Raw genomic sequence first — 18,779 nt, forward strand, 5'->3', positions numbered from 1 at the left:
GCCCTCTTGCCAGGGCCTTCCACAGTCTCCAGGCAACGCGTCCCCGCCGTCTCCAGGCAACAGCGCTCGGGTAGTGCTGCCCGGTCGGGGCGGGTCTCACTCGGCCAGCCACTTCCCCTGCCTGCACCGCCCCGCCCCGCGCCCGCCGGTCGGGATCTTATTTCGCGCCCCGCCCTTTTCTGGCACTGTACTCACCTGCCCCAGCTTCTCAGGCCCGGCTGGTTACTAGAAGGTCCCCTGGATACCGCCAGGAAAGGGCTTTCCGGCAAGGGGCAGACCCAGGAAGTAAGGGACAGATGATTGGACCTCACCTTGGCCAATCATTTCCTAAAAAAGCTTTTGGAAGAGTCAGAAACGTCTCCCACCTTAAAGCAGACGCCCAGAATCAAAACCTCACAAAAAACCCGGAGGTTTCCTCTCTGAGAACACATTCTGGCCAGTGTGGCCAAGATGACCAATGCGATAATATTGACAGAATAAACCTTTCCTAATTAAGGAATCTGTTGACTTTATAGTTTGTTTATTTTTAATGTTTGTGTTTAAAATGCACATAATATAATTTTACCATCTTAGCCATTTTTAAGTATTAAAGTACAGTAGTATTAAGTATATCAAACTATGTGAAACCAATCTCCAGAACTTTTTCACACCCGTTAAACAACAAGTTTCCCTTTTCCCTTTTCTCCAGCCCCTGGCATTTCACTTTTTGTTTCTATGAATTTGAGTCTGCTAGATACCTTAAATAATGCCGTTTATTTTAAAAGAATCGCCGGGCACGGTGGCTCACGCCTGTAATCCCAGCACTTTGGGAGGTTGAGGCAGGTGGATCACCTGAGGTCAGGAGTTTGAGACCAGCCTGACCAACATGGTGAAACCCCATCTCTACTAAAAATACAAAATTAGCCAGGCGTTGTGGCGCATGCCTGTAATCCCAGCTACTCGGGAGGCTGAGGCAGGAGAATTGCTTGAACCTGGGAGGCGGAGGTTGCAGTGAGCTGAGACTGTGCTGTTGCATTCCAGCCTGGGTGACAGAGAGAGACTCCGTCTAAAAAAAATAAAAATAAAAAAAGAATCAAAAGTAGATCTAGCATAAAGAAAGAAACCACCCCTAGTTTTAGTAAGCACCTAAATACTGACTGAAGACTGTGCTCTTCCCCACTCAGTACTTCATTCATTCATCCATCCATTCATTCGCTCAGGACACAATGTGAATTGCAGAATGGGTTTAGTCTGGGACACAGTGTTGAACAAAATTTTTAATTGGATCGTTTATCTTTATCAATTTGTTGGAGTTCTCAATATATTATTTTGAGGGCTGTACATGCTGTAAATTTATTTTCCCTCTGTGTGGCTTGCCATTTTAGTTTCTTAATAGTGTCTTCTGGACACCAAAAGTTAAACGTAGTCAAATGTATTAGTCTTTTCCTTTATGATTATTGCTTCTTAATTTTCATTTAAGATATCTTTTTCTAATTTGATGACCTGAGGTTATTTTTATATTACTTTTTAGAGCAGTGCTGTTCTATAAAAGTATGAGCTGAGCCACTCATGTAGTTTAAAACATTCTAGTATCCGCGTTAAGAGAGCAAGAATTAGATAAAACGATTTTAATAATGTGATGTTTAACTGAGTATATCCAATTTGTCAATGATTCAATGTTTGAATATAAAAATTACTGAGATATTTTACATTGTTTTGTCCTACTAATGTTTAAAGTCTGGTGCAGATTTTATACTTCATAACACATCGCAAGAGCTCCATGGCCATCTGTGGGCAGAGCTATTAATCTTTAAGAGGATTTGTTGTTTTACCCTTTCTCAGTGAGATCTGTATTCCACCTGAAATTGGTTTTCGAGTGCAGTGTGAGGTAGGAATCCAGCTTAATTCTTTCTTTCCAAAGGAGTATCCAGTTGACCCACCACCAACTTATCGAAGAGATAGTCCTTCCTCACTGGTCTGCTATGCTACTGTGGCCATAAAGAAAGTGTCCCCATATGTGCAAGTCCATTTCTGGACTCTATTCTGTGCCATTGGTCTATTTGTCTAAGCTTGCAACAGCACTACTCTATCTTAATTACCATAATTTATGTAACAAATTCTAATATCTGGTAGGGAAGGATGTCTTCTCAAGAGAGTCTTGCCTCTTCTTGGCCCTTTGTATGTCCATATAAATTATAATGAGCTTGTCAAGTTCCCTAAAAATATCTTTTGGATTTTTATTGAGATTATATTGAATGTAGACCTCAGTTTGAGGAGAGCACTTCTTATTGTCATGTGTTCATCTGATGCTATCATCTGCTCAGGATCTGGACACATTCTTGCCTTCTAGACTGCCACCTTTCCCATCCTGAAGTAGAAGCGCTGACTGAGCAAGAGGCTCAACCCTCAGAGCTTTGATGACAGCATAATGGAGGGACCCTCCCCTTTTTGCAGGAGACATTTCTCAAGGGCAGAAAGTCCTTGGGATGGTCCTGGGATCCTAGGATGAAGAAAATGGCGTCTGGGAGGAACCAGCCCAAAGGAAACAGAAACAAACCTGAGTCCCCATCTATCTAAAGCAGGGACCTTGTGCCCTATGTGTGATGCTCAGGGGTTGCACTCACTTGAACGCAGGGCAGATCGACAAGACTTACCCTCTAGAGAACACATTAGATGTGTTCCACTCTTCACTCTCCTCTTCATTCTCTGTCACTGGCCCTGCAGGTTGCTCTGTGGCTACAGACCAAGTTCCATGGAGAAGCCAGTCTCAAACGTAGAGAACCTCATGCAGTCTGGCTGACCAGGCATGAGAGGAAAGGAGCAAACTGTTGAAAAAAAGGAAATCTCTAGCATCTGAAGAGGATTGCCCAGATGGGAATGGAGACAAAATAGAGACAGTAGCAAGGTAACCAGGATCTGGTCATGGAAAAGGGGTCCTGTCACTTACCAAGGCTGAAGGTGGGTTTGCTGTTGTCTTGCATTCCGTGTGTCCACCAGGTCAAGCTGCTGGGAATCCACAGTCCTGGCAATTCTGAACTGCCCCAGAACTGTCCCAGCAGGAGGGAAACCATCTCTCCGGGATGAGAGCTGTGAATTGTCATGGCTGGTTGGGGGTGGCTCGATTGGGACTGGGAACTAGAGTACAGGGGATGAGAAATAAGGGGTAGGAGGAGGAGCAGGGGGGAAGGCAGGGGAGTAATGGAAATTGGGACTCTGATGTACATGGTGGCAGCAGATGCACAGTTTAAAACCAACAGAGGAAGAGCTGGGCAGATCCTTACAGCAGGGTAGTGGGCAGGGCTGACGTTATTCGGAGAGGGGTAACAGGGCAGAACCCCAAAAGAGTGGGATGGCACAGGAGACTAGGGTGTAGGCTTGAACACTGAGGAAAAACAGCAGAAAGGAGGGCTGGATGATGAGAGCATTAAGGAACAGAAAAGGTGAAGTCATGGGTTGAGAAAGAGAAATTTGAGGTAGCTTGCTTGTCATTCTTTCAAATAGGAGCTCTAGTTACTTGTCCAAATGAGTCCAAATGAGTCACTGGGATGTGGCCAGACCAGCTCCAGGATTTATCTCACACATAGCCCTCACATCATCCCACAACTGAATGCCCATTATGAAATGTACATACACATCCCTTTTGGTCTAGTAAGCAGGTCCCACCAATCAGGGAAATGGTACCAGTTTCTAGGTTTAAGAGTTGTCATGGGAAATGGCAGAGAAGAAATGGGGCTGTAGTATTAATCCTTGTTTTTGGGATACTATGTAGTTTTGCCCTCAGTAGGCAAAGATCGACCAAAGGGCTAGGATAGATTTAGAGGGCTGGAGCCTAGGTGAGCAGTGCTGAAGCAGGAATTGGGAAAATGGGAAGAAATCAGTGCCTCAGTCTCCTTCCCTGACAACACTGTTCAAAGCCCTTTTCACTGCATTTACATCACTGGATAGATATGTGTGATTAGAGATGTCATGTCCATTTTACCATGAGGACGGTGAAGACCAGAGAAGGAAGTCCCTTAGGTGGGCAGGGGGTGACAAAGCAGATGGGACTAGAACTTGGGCCAAAAGAAGAGGGCAGAAGGGAGCACAGGATGGCGCCAAGCGCAGACCAGCAGCTTTGCCTCCTCCTGCGTCTCTGAACAGGATCCTGTAGGGGGCGCTTCAGAGCAGAACGGAACTTTTTGGAGCGTACCATCTCGGTTCCTGTGTTCCCTTGGTTTGACGACTTACTCTTAACTGGAACCGTAAACGTAGGGCTGAAACTGGCAGGGTGACTGCCCACTCCTGAGTGCCTAACGACTAGATTTGGACTTCCCTGCTCACTACCTGAGATGCCTGTCTCCATGTCAGATAACTAAGGAGAGTGCACCCTCCCCCTTTCTTTAGTCTGATGAAGCAACCCCCTTCTGCTGACCATTCCTGGTTTCTTTGATCACCATCCAAATCCTAAGTCCCTTTGCTCACCTATTCTCTCTGGTATTTTTATCACCATAATATTCTGATTGTTCTTTCTTGACCCAACACCCTTTTCCTCCCTTACTTTCAGTTGTACTCTATAGAAGTTCAGCTGCATGATTAGCAAACTTCCCTATTTCCTTAGACCTGCTTCTTTATGGACAGTTCTTTGCTTCTCCTGGCTTTAAATGTAACTTGGGTTTCCCTTGAGGACATTGCTTCCTGTGTATTTCAGGTAGAGACTCTACTTATTCTCTGAAACTCTAAGTACTTCAGGGCGGGAATGTGGTGTATAGGTTCTCTTTGCTCCTTTTGATTCCTTTCAAACCATTATTCATCTCTTCTTACTAGAAATCTCTTGCTCCTACATGTGTACTTGAGGGTCGTGAGAGGAGAGAGAGAATTGAAAAACTACCTATGGTGTACTATACTTATTAGCTGGGTGGCAAATAATCAGTACACTAAACCCCCGTGACATGCAGTTCACCTATATAATAAACCTGCACATGCACTCCAGAGCCTAAAAGTTAAAAAAAAAATACACACAACATTATGTGTATATGTATACATGTATCTGTAATATAGACTTTATATATTAAATATATAATATTTTAGATGTCAGTTGTATTGATATTTGTATAAACGATACAACTATATATGAATAAATATAATATGTGTATTTACATAAAAGTAGACTTGAATTGCTGGTATAAGGTATGTTGTTAAACTTTGATAAATTCAGCATGAACACTGAAAACAAGCAATGGTGCCCCAGCACATGGCCACTTCCCCACCGCAGTGCCCAAGGGTCATAAAGCTCAGGACCCTTCCCCGTGTCCCTGCTGAGCCAAGCAGTGACCTGCCCAATGCTGAGGATGCTGAGTGACCTGAGGGGCCTGTGGGGGAACACAGAGCAGCAGGTGCTGGAGAGATAGGCAGTGGGTCTGGACTCCCAGTGGAGGGATGTTTTTTAAAAAAAAAAAGAAAGAAAACCTCTTGCTCCTTAAAGCTTGTGCTATACATCACCATTTCCCTGCACTGTCCCCTAACATCTCCTGGACACTCTCTTTCTCTCTTTTCCTATTAACATTGTTACAGTTGTCTCAAAGTCTTATTCTTGAGTTCATCACACTGAGTGACTTCAGTGTCCATTTAGATGGCCTGATTCAATTCTCTGGCCTCTCTTTGTGTGTGTGTGTGTGTGTGTGTGTGTGTGTGTGTGTGTGTTTTACTTATAACACATTCTGTATTTTGTAAAAGTTTGATTTTTGACACAAGAATTGCACATATTTATGGGGTACAGTGTGATATTTTAATACTTGTGTACATTGTGTAATGATCAAATCAGTATATGTAACAAATACATCACCTTACTTATTTCTTCTTGGCGCAGATATCGAAAAGACTCTTTTAGGTGTCTTGAAATATACAATAGTCGCTCTAATGTGAAATAGAACACCACAACTTATTTCTCCTATCTGTAATTTTGTACTCTTTCACCAATCTCTCCCCATTTCTCCTCTAGCAACAACTATGCTGTTCTGTACTTTTATGAGATTGACTTTTTTTAGAGCCCACAAATGAGTGAGATCATGTGGTATTTGTCTTTCTGTTCCTGGCTTTTTCACTTAATGTGATGTCATCTAAGTTCACTTAATGTAATGCCCTATAGGTTCATCTACATTGCTGCAAATAACAAGGTGTCATGCTTTTTTTATGACTAAATTTTATTCTATTGTGCATATGTACTGCCTTTTCTTTATCCATTCATGCACTGATGGACTTTTAGGATAATTGCATAGCTTGGCTATTGTGAATAAGGCTCCAGGAAACATGGGAGTGCAGATTTCCCTTTGACGTATTGATTTTCTTTGGATCAATACCCAGTAGTGGGATTTCTGAATCATATGATACTTCTACTTTTAATTTATTTGTGGAAACTCTATACTGTCTTCCATAATGGTTGTACTAGTTTACACTCCCACCAAAACAGTGTGTAAAGGTTCCGTTTTCTCCATATTCACACAAGCATTTGTCATTTTCGCCTTTGTGATAATGCTCATTCTATTTGGGGGGAGGTGATATCGCACTTTGGTTTTGATTCGCATTTCCGTGATGATTAGTGATGTTGAGTATTTTTTTCCATATACCTGTTGGCCATATATATGTGTTCTTTTGAGAAATGTCTATTTTGGTCTTTTGCCCACTTTTAAATTAAATTATTTGGTGTTTGTTTTGTTTTGTTGCTATTGAGTTGTTTGATTTCCTTGTATATTTTGGATATAACCCCTTGTTAGATGCATGGTTTGCAAATTTTCACCAAAATTCACCACTTGCCTTCTACTTCAGCCACTTATGGGCATATCTGGTCCTTCTCATTACTGAAGAATTGTCCCACTTCTGAAACCACATATTCAGATATACTGTTCTCTGACCATGACTTCCTGTCCTTACAGTGTAATCACTCTATTCCTCCCAATTCACTTGGCCTCCAGCCCACCATCCTTTCTTTCTCTATGTCTAGTAACTCTAATTCCCATGCTGTCTTTACTTCCCTCCTTACATAGTTCAGAGTCAACAGTGGCCCCGAATAGCTGGGTGCGCTATTCTGGTAGCAGCCCGGAATAGCTAGGCGCGCTGATATTTATTGCATACGAGACAAGGGGTAGGGTAAGGAGGGTGAGTAGCCCAGGTGATTGATAAGGTCAAGCAAGTCACGTGATTGACCTTATCAATTTTATAATTTCAATGACTTTTTAAAAACCAATATTATCAATTATCTTGTAGTATTATATTTTTTAATCTCACTTTCCTGGAAAGAAAATCTCAACCTGGCTGATCCCAGCCATTTGCCTTTCCTATGGTGCTGAATGCTGTTGAAAAAATATTTCATAAAACCTAAGAGATTGATACTAAATACTCTATCCTAAACAATACCCACAATACTCAATTCATAGAAGTTGTTGGAATAAAAACATTGAAAGCAATCTAAATAATTATAAATAAAAATAGGTAAATTATGATAGAGCCACACCATACAATGTAAAAAGAAAATCCACAAATATAAAAAGGGATCTTATCAGTAATATATAAAAGAACTCCTATAAGTAAATAAAAAAATACACACTCCAGTAGAAAAATAGTAAGAGACTTGAAAAGGTACTTCATGAAAGAGGAGAGCAAAATGACCAATAATATACAAAAAGGTGCTCAGCCTCATAGATGTTCAGGAAAATACACATTAAAACCACAATGAGTTAATACTACAGACCCATCAGAATGGCTAAAATTAAAAAGATGGTCAATACCAAATACTGGCAAGATTATGGAGCAACTGAAGCTCTTATACCCTGATGCTGGGTATGTAGATTGGTAGAACCACTTTGGAAAATGTTTGACATTATGTACTAAAGAAGAGTATGCATGTATTGTATAATCCAGTAACTTCATGCCTATCTATATGTATTAAAGAAATGGTTACACAAGTATAATTAAAGATATGAAAGAGGTTGATGGCAGCATTATTTGTAATAAACCCAAACTGGAAACAACCCAATATTCAATGACAGTGTAATGGATAAATAAATTATGGCATATTCATACACTGGAATATTATACAGCAACACAAATGTATGAACAATACAGCTACATACAATAATATGGGTAAATCTGGCATACATAGTGTTGAATGAATGCAGGCACAAGAATGCATCCTGTGTAATTCCATTTATAAAATGTTTAAAGCTAAGCGAAACTAATCTATGGTGTAGGGTCCAGCCCTATGGGGCTTTGAAGGTGTTCTCCCCGTGTGCGGGAGATGGTAAGAAATAAAGACACAAGACAAAGAGATAAAGAGAAAACAGCTGGGCCCGGGGGACCACTACCACCAAGATGTGGAGACCGGCAGTGGCCCCAAATAGCTGGGCGTGCTGATACTTATTGCATACAAGACAAGGGGGCAGGGTAAGGAGGGTGAGTCATCCAGGTGATTGATAAGGTCAAGCAAGTCACGTGATCATGGGACAGGGGGCCCTTCGCTTTTAGGTAGCCAAAGCAGAGAGGGAAGGCAGTATATGTCAGCATTTTCTTCTATGCACTTATAAGAAAGATCAAAGACTTTAAGACTTTCACTATTTCTTCTACCGCTATCTACTGAGAACTTCAAAGAGGAACCAGGAGTATGGGAGGAACATGAAAGTGGACAAGGAGCGTGACCAATGAAGCACAGCACGACAGGGAGGGGTTTAGGCCTCCGGATGACTGCAGGCAGGCCTGGATGATATCCAGCCTTCCACAAGAAGCTGGTGGAGCAGAGTGTTCCCTGACTCTTCCAAGGAAAGGGAGACTCCCTTTCACGGTCTGCTAAGAAACGGGTGCCTTCCCAGGCACTGGCATTACTGCTTGACCAAGGAACCCTCAAGCAGCCCTTATGCGGGCGTGACAGAGGGCTCACCTCTTGCCTTCTAGGTCACTTCTCACAATGTCCCTTCGGCACCTGACCCTATACCCACCGGTTATTCCTTGGTTATGTTAGTAATACAACTAAGAGTAATATTAAAAGCTAATGATTAATAATGTTTATACTAATGATTGATAATGTCCATGATCATCTCTATATCGAATTTGTATTATAACTATTCTTATTCTATTTTCCTTATTATACTGTAACGGTTTGTGCCTTCAGTCTCTTGCCTCGGCACCTGGGTAATCCTTCGCCCACACTATGGCATGTTAAGTCAGGATAAGGCTTTTCTTTGGAAAAGATGGAGGAGGGAGTGACTGGAAGGAGGTTTTGGGCAGGAGGTTTTGCTATGCTAGCAGTGTTAGAGATGCCCACATGATTTTTGAAACATTTAATTATTTCTGATTAAACTCTTCAGTAACCTAAGAATATAATTATATTTTCTTAACATAATAATTACTATCTAACAGCCAATAATATCTCTGTTAAAGGATTAACAAAGATCCAAGGGTGTTCCAGAATGTCTATACTAGCAGAATCCAGCTCAAATTGAGTCTAACTATACTTATCTGGTATAGACTGGTTCAAGTAGATTAAACCATTGCCAATTTCTCCATGTAACTTCAAACTGATCCAAATAATTTAAAATTAACCCAGACTATCTCTTTGCACAACTAATATCTGAATGTTAAAATTGAAGTTATCATTGCCTTTTTTACAGAGAAAGACAGACTCAGCGAGAGGCGCATAGCGAAAGTTTTGGCATTAGACTGCCTAGCTCTCTCACTTACTATGAACTCAAGTGTATGACTTAACATCTCTAAACCTCTTCTCTAAAAGCGTAAAATAATAGTACCTATCAGATAGAATAATTATTAAGACTAACTAAGGTATTATATGTATTTAGCCCAATGACTAGGCATTCAAATCAGGAAGCGCTCAATGAATATTTGCTACTATTATTATGATCCATTTCATCAGTCAGTGGAGGACAAGCTCTACCATCGTAACAGATAACCCCTGATATCAGTGGCTTAACACAACCAAGCTTTGTTTTTTGCTTCTATCTGGGGCTCAGAGGAGTCAGAGAGCTTTTCTTGGCAGCTGTCCTGTAGTGATCACTTGGGGATGTCAGCTGGTTCTTTATTGCCAGTCTGTCCTCTCAGAGGTTTCTAGCTTCCAACCACACAATGTAAGAATACATGGAGAATTTACACCATCTCTTTACTGCCTCACATTGCCGTCGGCAAATCTCTGTCACATGGTTTCTGCCAACCAATGCTAACCCTACGGGGCCTGGGAAATGCCTGGGAAGAACCTATGGGATGAACACATAACATTGTCTCCCTCTTCATACCGAGGTTCATGCTGAGGTAGGCAGCAGGGGTGTTGCTTGGGCAAGATTTCTGATCCAGCCTAATAGACACGGCCTCCTACGCAGTTCTGGACAGTTGTTTTAGTGTAGAAATGTGGGCCCATCACCTAATTCTTCAAGGGAAGCTAGACATCTTGATATTTAATTAATTAATTTTTTTTTTTTTTTGTATTTTTAGTAGAGACGGGGTTTCACCATGTTTCGATCTCCTGACCTCGTGATCCGCCCGCCTCGGCCTGCCAAAGTGCTGGGATTACAGGCGTGAGCCACCACGCCTGGCTCTGAAATCTTGATATTTAAATGTTGACAGCCAATCCTATTTGAGAGAGTGAGAGTGAGAAGGAGAGTGACTGTGCTGGCCAAATTAAATAGAATCCATATGTTGAATATCAGGTAACAACTCTGATTTCATCCCACTCTTCCATCAGATAAATAGGGAAGCTAAAGCCCAAGGGGAAAAGTAATTCGCAAAACCACTATAAACACTGACAGAATCATCAGTGCCCAAACCCCAGTCTGTGCTCTTTGCTCTGAAACATGGCTATAGCAAGCCCATCCTTTTCCTCCCACTCTTGATGTTCCCAGACTCAGCAGCCTCACTTCAAAAAGAGCCATTCTTGGCAATGACAGGTATGAGAACTGCACCAGTGGAAAGCCTGGCCCAGTCAGGCTGTTGGTGCAGGTACAGTGAGCAGGAAGTCCCAGGGCCATTGCCTATTTATTGGTGATTTGTATATCCTTTTGTACTAAGTGCCTGTTTCTATCTCTAAATTATTTTCTACTAGCTTACCTGTCTTGCTGATTTGTAAGAGTTCTGTATGTATTCTGAATAATTGTTCTTTGAAAAGCTTGTATGTGTTGCACATATTTTAAGACCTTGCTCTTAAGGTCCTCTGAGTATGTTCACTCCAGGAGAAACAAATCATGGGGAACAGAGGGGCTGGAGAGGATGGAGGTGGTATAGCACTCCAACACTTAATGCTTGCAACAGTCACCTTCACTGTCCACTCTGCCACCCCAAGGCTGCTGAAAGAATCTGGTGGTCAAGGGTAATCTGATAGTGACACTTGGACACCTGAGGTACCTAAGTCACAGGTTCTATCTGACCTTCAGACACGAGATGGCTCACAGCATTTGGAGAAACTGGAGGAGTTTCATCATAACAAATGGTGCACAACAGCTAAATTTCTCCTAGACACCAGATTATTGATGTTTTATTATGGTTTTAGTTTATTTATTTGTTCTTGTTAGTGGGGGGGTCAGATATTGAGAGTGCTTTTGTCAGAGACGCTTGAACCAGAGCAACTCCATCTTGTGTAGGGGATGGGTAAAATAAGGCTGAGACCTGCCGGGCTGCATTCCCAGGAGGTTAAGGCATTCTTAGTCACAGCATGAGACAGGAGGTCTGCACAAGGCGCAGGTCATAAAGACCTTGCTGATGAAACAGGTTGCAGTAAAGAAACCAGCTAAAACCCACCAAAACCAGGATGGCAATGATAGTGACCTCTGGTCGTCCTCACTACTACACTCCCACCAGTGCCATGACAGTTAACAAATGCCATGGCAACGACAGGAAGTTACCCAATATGATCTAAAAAAGGCAGGCCAGAATTATTTACCCCTTGTTTAGCATATAATCAAGAAGTAGCCATAAAAATGGGCAACCAGCAACCCGATGGACTGCTCTGTCTATGGAGGAGCAGCCATCATTCTATTCCTTCACTTTCATTATAGACTTACTTTCACTCTACTCTATGGACTCGCCCTGAATTCTTTTGCATGAGATCCAAGAACCCTCTCTTGGGGTCTGGATCTGGTTCCCTTTCTGGTAACACTTCTGGGCTTGGATAACTTGTGAGAGGCAGTGAGAAGAAACATAAGGCCTCTCTCCCTCACCTTACCTCACCAGAAGGTAAGAAAAGGTGAGAAACAAGGAGGTTTTCCTTTGCAAAGCCAAAGGGAAGAGAGTGGGTCGAGGGGCGGGGAGTTGCACAGCCCTCCAACACTTAATGCCTTCAATAGTCACCCTGACTGCCTCCTCTCCCAGCCCAAGGCTGCTGGAAGAATTTGGTGGCCATGAGCAGTCTGGTAGTGACATGGGGACACCTGAAGCACTGACTCACAAGTCCTACCTCTCTCTCAGAAATGAGGCAGCTCATAGCACTTGCAGGAGCTAGAGGAGTTGCATCTGTCTTACCCTGCCAAACTTCAGGGTGGAGTGGAAACCTGAGCCTACAGGCTCACTTTTCCTCATAGATGGATTCAGATCTGGCCCTACACCCCCTCCTGCCCTACAACCACATACACCAGTCTGGGCTGGAAGCAGCGCCTATTGGAGGAGGGGGAGGAGTCTCTTTCCCACCCTGATCATTCCTGTGTCTCCATCTTCCCAACACCTGCCCCAGTCTGGTTGCCTGAGAGACACGGAGTAAGGGTGGTTGGAAATGCGCAAGGAGTTAGGCAGGTGGTCCCAGAGTTTCCCTAATCACATGCACACAATGGGTCCCCCGTAGGCCAACTACTGACACTGTTGTTGACCTTGTATCCTGATCTGGATTCAATTTTCATGAGAGCTCTACTAGTTACTCAGGTGAGTTACTTAATCTTCCTAAGTCTCAGTTTCTTAAACTGTAAAATTAGGACAATAATATAAACTTTACATGATCTGAGTATTAAGTGAGATGCATCAAAAACTATGTATTTTAAGCATCAAAAACTATGAACATAGTATGTGCTCAAGAAATGAGAAATAATAATAATAATAATAATCATCATCATCATCATCATCATCCTGATTCTCTGAGGTTAGATTTCTAGGGAATGGTCCAGATGAGCCTGAAGCCTAGATCTGCTATTCCAGCATACTTCTCTGCCTCTCAACTTAGTTTCTCTTCATCTAACACTTGTCCAGGGTGTAGTGGGACCCAATTTGTTAAAATTATGTAAAGAGTGTGTGCATCTGTGTTCATGAGGTATATGGACCTATAACTTTCTTTTCTTGTAATATCTTATGGGTTGTTTTTTTTTTTGTATCAGAGTGGTGGTGCTCACAAAATGAGTTAGGAACTATTCCTTCCACTTACATTTTTCTAGAAGACTTAGTGCAGACTTTGAGTATGTCTTTCTTAAATGATTGGTAGAATTCACAAGTTAATCCATCTGCACTGGAGTTTCCCTTGTGGAAAGGTTTTTTATTTTATTTTAAGTTCTGGGATACATGTGCAGAATGTGCAGGTTTGTTCCATAGGTATACATGTACCATGGTGGTTTGTTGAACCCATCAACCTATCATTTACATTTGGCGTTTCTCCTAATGCTATCTCTCCCCTGGGAGAAAATTTTTGCAATCTATCCATCTGACAAAGGGCTAATATCCAGAACCTACAAGGAACTTAAACAAATTTACCAGAAAAAAACAACCCCATCAAAAAGTGGCAAAAGATATGAACATACACTTTTCAAAAGAAGATATTTATGTGGCCAAGAAACCTACGAAAAAAAGCGCATCATCACTGGTCATTAGAGAAATGCAAATCAAAACCACAATGAGATACCATCTCACGCCAGTTAGAATGGTGATCACTAAAAAGTCAGGAAACAACAGATGCTGGTGAGGATGTGGAGAAATAGAAACATTTTTACACTGTTGGTGGGAGTTTAAATTAGTTCAACCATTGTGGAAGAGAGTGTGGCTATTCCTCAAGGATCTAGAACCAGAAATACCACTTGACCCAGCCATCCCATTACTGGGTATATATCCAAAGGATTATAAATCATTCTATTATAAAGACACATGCACACGTATGTTTACTGCAGCACTATTCACAATAGCAAAGACTTGGAACCAACCCAAATGTCCATCAATGACAGACTGCATAAAGAAAATGTGACACATATACACCATGGAATACTATGCAGCCATAAAAAAGGATGAGTTCACATCCTTTGCAGGGGCATGGATGAAGCTGGAAACCATCATTCTCAGCAAACTAACAGGAACAGAAAACCAAACACCGTATGTTCCCACTCATAAGTGGAAGTTGAACAATGAGAACATATGGGCACAGGGAGGTGAGCATCACACAAGGGCCCCATACCACATAAATGTAGAAATTTATAATGCAATCCTGCATTAATTACCATAAATAACCCAGCTGCTCTAGACCAGGAACCTTGGAGGTATGGATTAGGAATAAGAATCTCAGGAAGGGATCCCATGGGATGGTTAGCTCTTAGACTAGTCACCAACTCCATCCTGAGCCCACACAGGATTATTATAACTCTCAGTCCCACTACTTCCTTTAACCCATCAGACAATGACCCTAAGAGAGTAAAAATAGTTATGGTAACTGACTGAATCTGACTTTAGAAATTAAGACTGAATATGGGGATGTAAATGCCTGGATTGAATGGGTCAGATTTTCAGTACTAGTCTTAATAAGAGAGACTGTTATGCATGCTCTGCTGGGCAGCCTCAGGCACAAGTGGTTCCATTTCCCCTAGGATGGGATACCAATCCTGATGGAATGTGTTGCATGTTGGCTACATACCAGGACAGGGATGCATGGGGAAACGAGACTTGCAAAAGTCTATCATTGCTCTTTCTCACCTTGTGGAGATCAGACCCTAGAGCAATCCCCTCATTCTTCATAGGAAATATGAACCACTCCTCTTGCCTCTATAGGCAGGGGGTAGAGTTCAATAAGCCCGTAGGAGAACTCTCAACTTGTACCCACATACTAAACATTACTGGTGAGTCAAACAAAGGCAACTACTCGGCTATTCATATACCCTGGGCTGATGTCTGGTGGTATTGTGGAAAGAGGAACCTCCATGACCTATTACCATCCAATTGGACCAGGACTTGTGCCTTAGTTCAATTGGTCATTCCATTCACCCTGGCATTCCATAAGATCCTCGAGAATCCACTGGCCACCAAAGTCGGAGAGATCTAACAAATTCTTTTGATCCCAACATTTATATTGACTCAATAGGAGTCCCTAAAGGAGTACCTAATAAATATAAGGCCCAAAGCCAAATAACTGCTGGGTTTAAATCAGCAATCTTCTGGTGGTCAACTACTAATCAAAATGTGAATTGGATTAATTACCTCTATTATAATCAACAACGATTCATCAACTATACTTGAGATGCTCTCAGAGGAGTGGCTAGTCAGTTAGATGCCACCAGCCAAATGGCCTGGGAGAACAGACTTGCACTAGACATGATCTTAGCAGAAAAAGGGGATGTATGCATCATGCCGGGTGGAAAAGTGTTGCACTTTCATTCCTAACAATACTCCCCCAGATAAAACCATCACAAAGGCATTATAAGGGTTAAGAACTTTAGCCAATGAATTGGCAGAAAATGCCAGAATTAATGACCCGTTTACTGATTGGCTAGAGAGTTGGTTCGGGAAATGAGAAGGAATGGTAGCCTCCATTCTAACATTCCTTATAATAGTGGCTAGAGTCCTAACAGCTGTAGGGTGTTGCACTGTCCCATGTTAGAGGATTAACCCAAAAATTAATCGAAACAGTCATCAACAGACAAATGCCCATAACATACCAACTATTATTAGAAACTAAATCAGATCTACTGTATTGTAATGAAGAGAGTTAACAGCTCTTGAAATGATTTCAGCACCAAAGGACACAAAAATTAATGTGGAAATGGGACCAATAGGAGTAAAAAGGAAAAGAGGAGGGAACTGAAGGAAATAATGTATACAGTGGTCCACTGTCAAGACAAAGTGCCTTTCTCACAGGAGGACAAGACAGGCAGATCGCCTGAGCCCAGGAATTCGAGAACAGCCTGAGCAACATAGTGAGACCCTGTCTCTACAAAATATATTTTTAAAAATTAACTGGGCATGGTGGCACATGCCCGTAGTCCCAGCTACTCAGGAGGCTGAGGTGGGAGGATCGTTTGAGGCTGGGAGGCAGAGGTTGCAGTGAGCCAAGACTGTACCACTGCACTCCGACCTGGGTGACAGAGCGAGACCTTGTCTCAAAAAAGAAAAGAAAAAAAAAAAACCCAAAACCCAAAACCCTAGAGGTAGATACTATTATCTCCTTTATACAGATAAAGAAATGGAGGCACAAGAAGATGGAATAAATTTCCAAATGTGCCCCAGCTAGAAAGTTACATGGCTGAGAGTTGAACCCAGGTAGCATAGTTCCAAGGCCCAGGCTCTTATCTATTATATTGTGCCACATCCCAAGTAGCCAACTGAGATTTCTGAAACTTAGCTGACATAATGGATGGGACACTATTGAGGAAAGTTGAAAAGATTTAGGATTATTATTCTAAGTCACAACTATTGGGCCAGATCCTTGACATCCAGATGTGTTTCTTGGGAACTTGTTAAGAAAGTTGCTCTGATGGGCGCTTTAGATCATCCTCACTGGCATTCTGTAGCCTAAACAAACAGCACTGTAGAATGGAATATTAACTTCACAATAAATGTTTGTTGAGTGATTTTTTTCCCCAGCTCCACCCCCATTCTTGGTCTGCAATCTCCCAAACTCTTCTTTCAGATCGATTTCACTTTCATGAGCTCCTCTCCTATTTCCACTGTGTCTACCCCAACTGTGATTTCCAGTAACTCAGACTTTTATTTACAAGGAGAGTGTCTTGGTTTCCACAAATGACTTAGCCTTAAACTTCCTCTGCTACCAGAAATCATGAGGACAGTGGGAAATGCCCTGAACTTTAGCCTTGACTTAATTTGTGAAGATCTTAGAAAAAACACCTTATCTCTTTGGAGCTTAGTTCTCCCATATTTAAAATGGAGATGATGACCACATCTGACTTTGGAGGTGACAGAGCAGGAGCATCGCCATCTTGGACAAGCCCCTTATTCTAAAGTTTGCCTTAATAAATAACCGCCTAAATCTAAAGGGCATTAGCCTAATGGCTGAGGTCAGCATGATCATAAACCATAAATAACATCTCCAACCAGAAACATTCCAAACTCCTCCCCGACCAGAGACATGCTAGCCGAGATAACTCCCCTCTGAGCTGGAAAGATATCTGCCCCAAGATAACCACCCCTCCTCCCAGAGAGATTCCAACCCCGCCATAAACTTCTCCACACACATAAACATTCCAAGCTTCTGAGAAGCCCCCTCACCCTAAAACCAATGTATACTCTTAGTCTGTAAGAGAAAGTGCTCTTGACTGAAATCAGCCAGGAGTGCCTCTCAGGTTTTATCTAAAGAAAACCTGTCTTTAACTGATAGCCCTGTTTCGTGTTTCTTTTCCTCTTTAACTCTTACAGGAGGTATAATAAAATTATTTTTAAGCTCAAAAGGTAACAGGACTTAAAAGTTAAATAACTGTATATGTTATCACTAACTTCAAACTGTTATCCTAGAAAATGTTCATTATTGATAGTAGCTTGTATTTGTCAACTTCACATGTTAAAATCAGTGGTCTCGATCTCCTGACCTCTGATCCGCCCGCCTCGGCCTCCCAAAATGCTGGGATTACAGGCATGAGCCACTGCGTCCAGCAATTTTTTTTTTTTTTTTACACAGAGTCTCACTCTGTTGCCTAGGCTGGAGTGCAGTGATACAATCTCAGCTTGCTGCAATCTCCACCTCCAGAGTTCAAGCGATTCTCCTGCCTCAGCCTCCTGAGTAGCTGGGATTGCAGGTGCCTATCACCACGCCCAGCTAATTTTTGCATTTTTATTTAGAAGTGGGGTTTCACCATGTTGGTCAGGCTGGTCTCAAATTCCTGACCTGAAGTGATCTGCACGCCTCGGCCTCCCAAAGTGCTGGGATTACAGGTGTAGCCACTGTGCCTGGGCAATTTTTTTTATTTTTAGTAGAGATGGGGTTTCGCCATGTTGGCCAGTGCCTGCGGGACAAGACCGAGGGCGCCATGGAGGTGTTCCTCTAGGGCCCGCTCCTCACTCTCACTGTCGCTAAGCTGCTTCCGCAGGGTGCCCAGCAGGTCCTGGCTTGCCTCATAGCGCCCACGCATGTCCTGGGGCGTGGAGATCACAGAGCCTAGGGGGGTCCTTCGAGGCCTCCAGAGCCTACCTACTCTCTTCTGGTTCCAGGGATACACACTAGCCAACGCCAGGCGGGGTGCAGGGCCTGGACCTGGCCCAATAGTTGTGACTTAGAATAATAATCCTAAATCTTTTCAACTTTCCTCAATAGTGTCCCATCCATTATGTCAGCTAAGTTTCAGAAATCTCAGTTGGCTACTTGGGATGTGGCACAATATAATAGATAAGAGCCTGAGCCTTGGAACTATAGGGGCCTAGGCCTGAGAGCCAGGCTTCTGCTCCCCTCCTATGTGCCCTCACCACCCTCTGAACCCTCATCTCCCTGGGGTCCCGGACAACTCCTATCAAAGCCCCCTGACGCCTGACAAACCCCCAGGCACACTCGTCTCCTGGGTTCTGACCCCACATCCAAGGCTCCCAGGCTCCTCCCCCTTGCATCCGGGTTCCACTCTCAGACTCCTCCCTACCCTGGCTCTGCCCCTAGCTCC

At 42.7% G+C, this 18,779-nt stretch overlaps 1 long non-coding RNA gene across 1 annotated transcript; it reads left to right on the forward strand.

The window, feature by feature from the left end:
• Nucleotides 1–48: 48 nt before the first annotated feature.
• On the forward strand, nt 49–10,860 carry LOC131382656 (uncharacterized). Its single transcript, XR_009212215.1, has 3 exons — nt 49–285; nt 2,704–2,937; nt 10,447–10,860. It is a non-coding gene; the product is annotated as an uncharacterized LOC131382656 (long non-coding RNA).
• Nucleotides 10,861–18,779: the final 7,919 nt, after the last annotated feature.

The sequence above is a fragment of the Hylobates moloch genome, unplaced genomic scaffold, assembly GCF_009828535.3.
Source record: "Hylobates moloch isolate HMO894 unplaced genomic scaffold, HMol_V3 SCAFFOLD_704, whole genome shotgun sequence".
Taxonomy (NCBI): Eukaryota; Metazoa; Chordata; class Mammalia; order Primates; family Hylobatidae; genus Hylobates; species Hylobates moloch.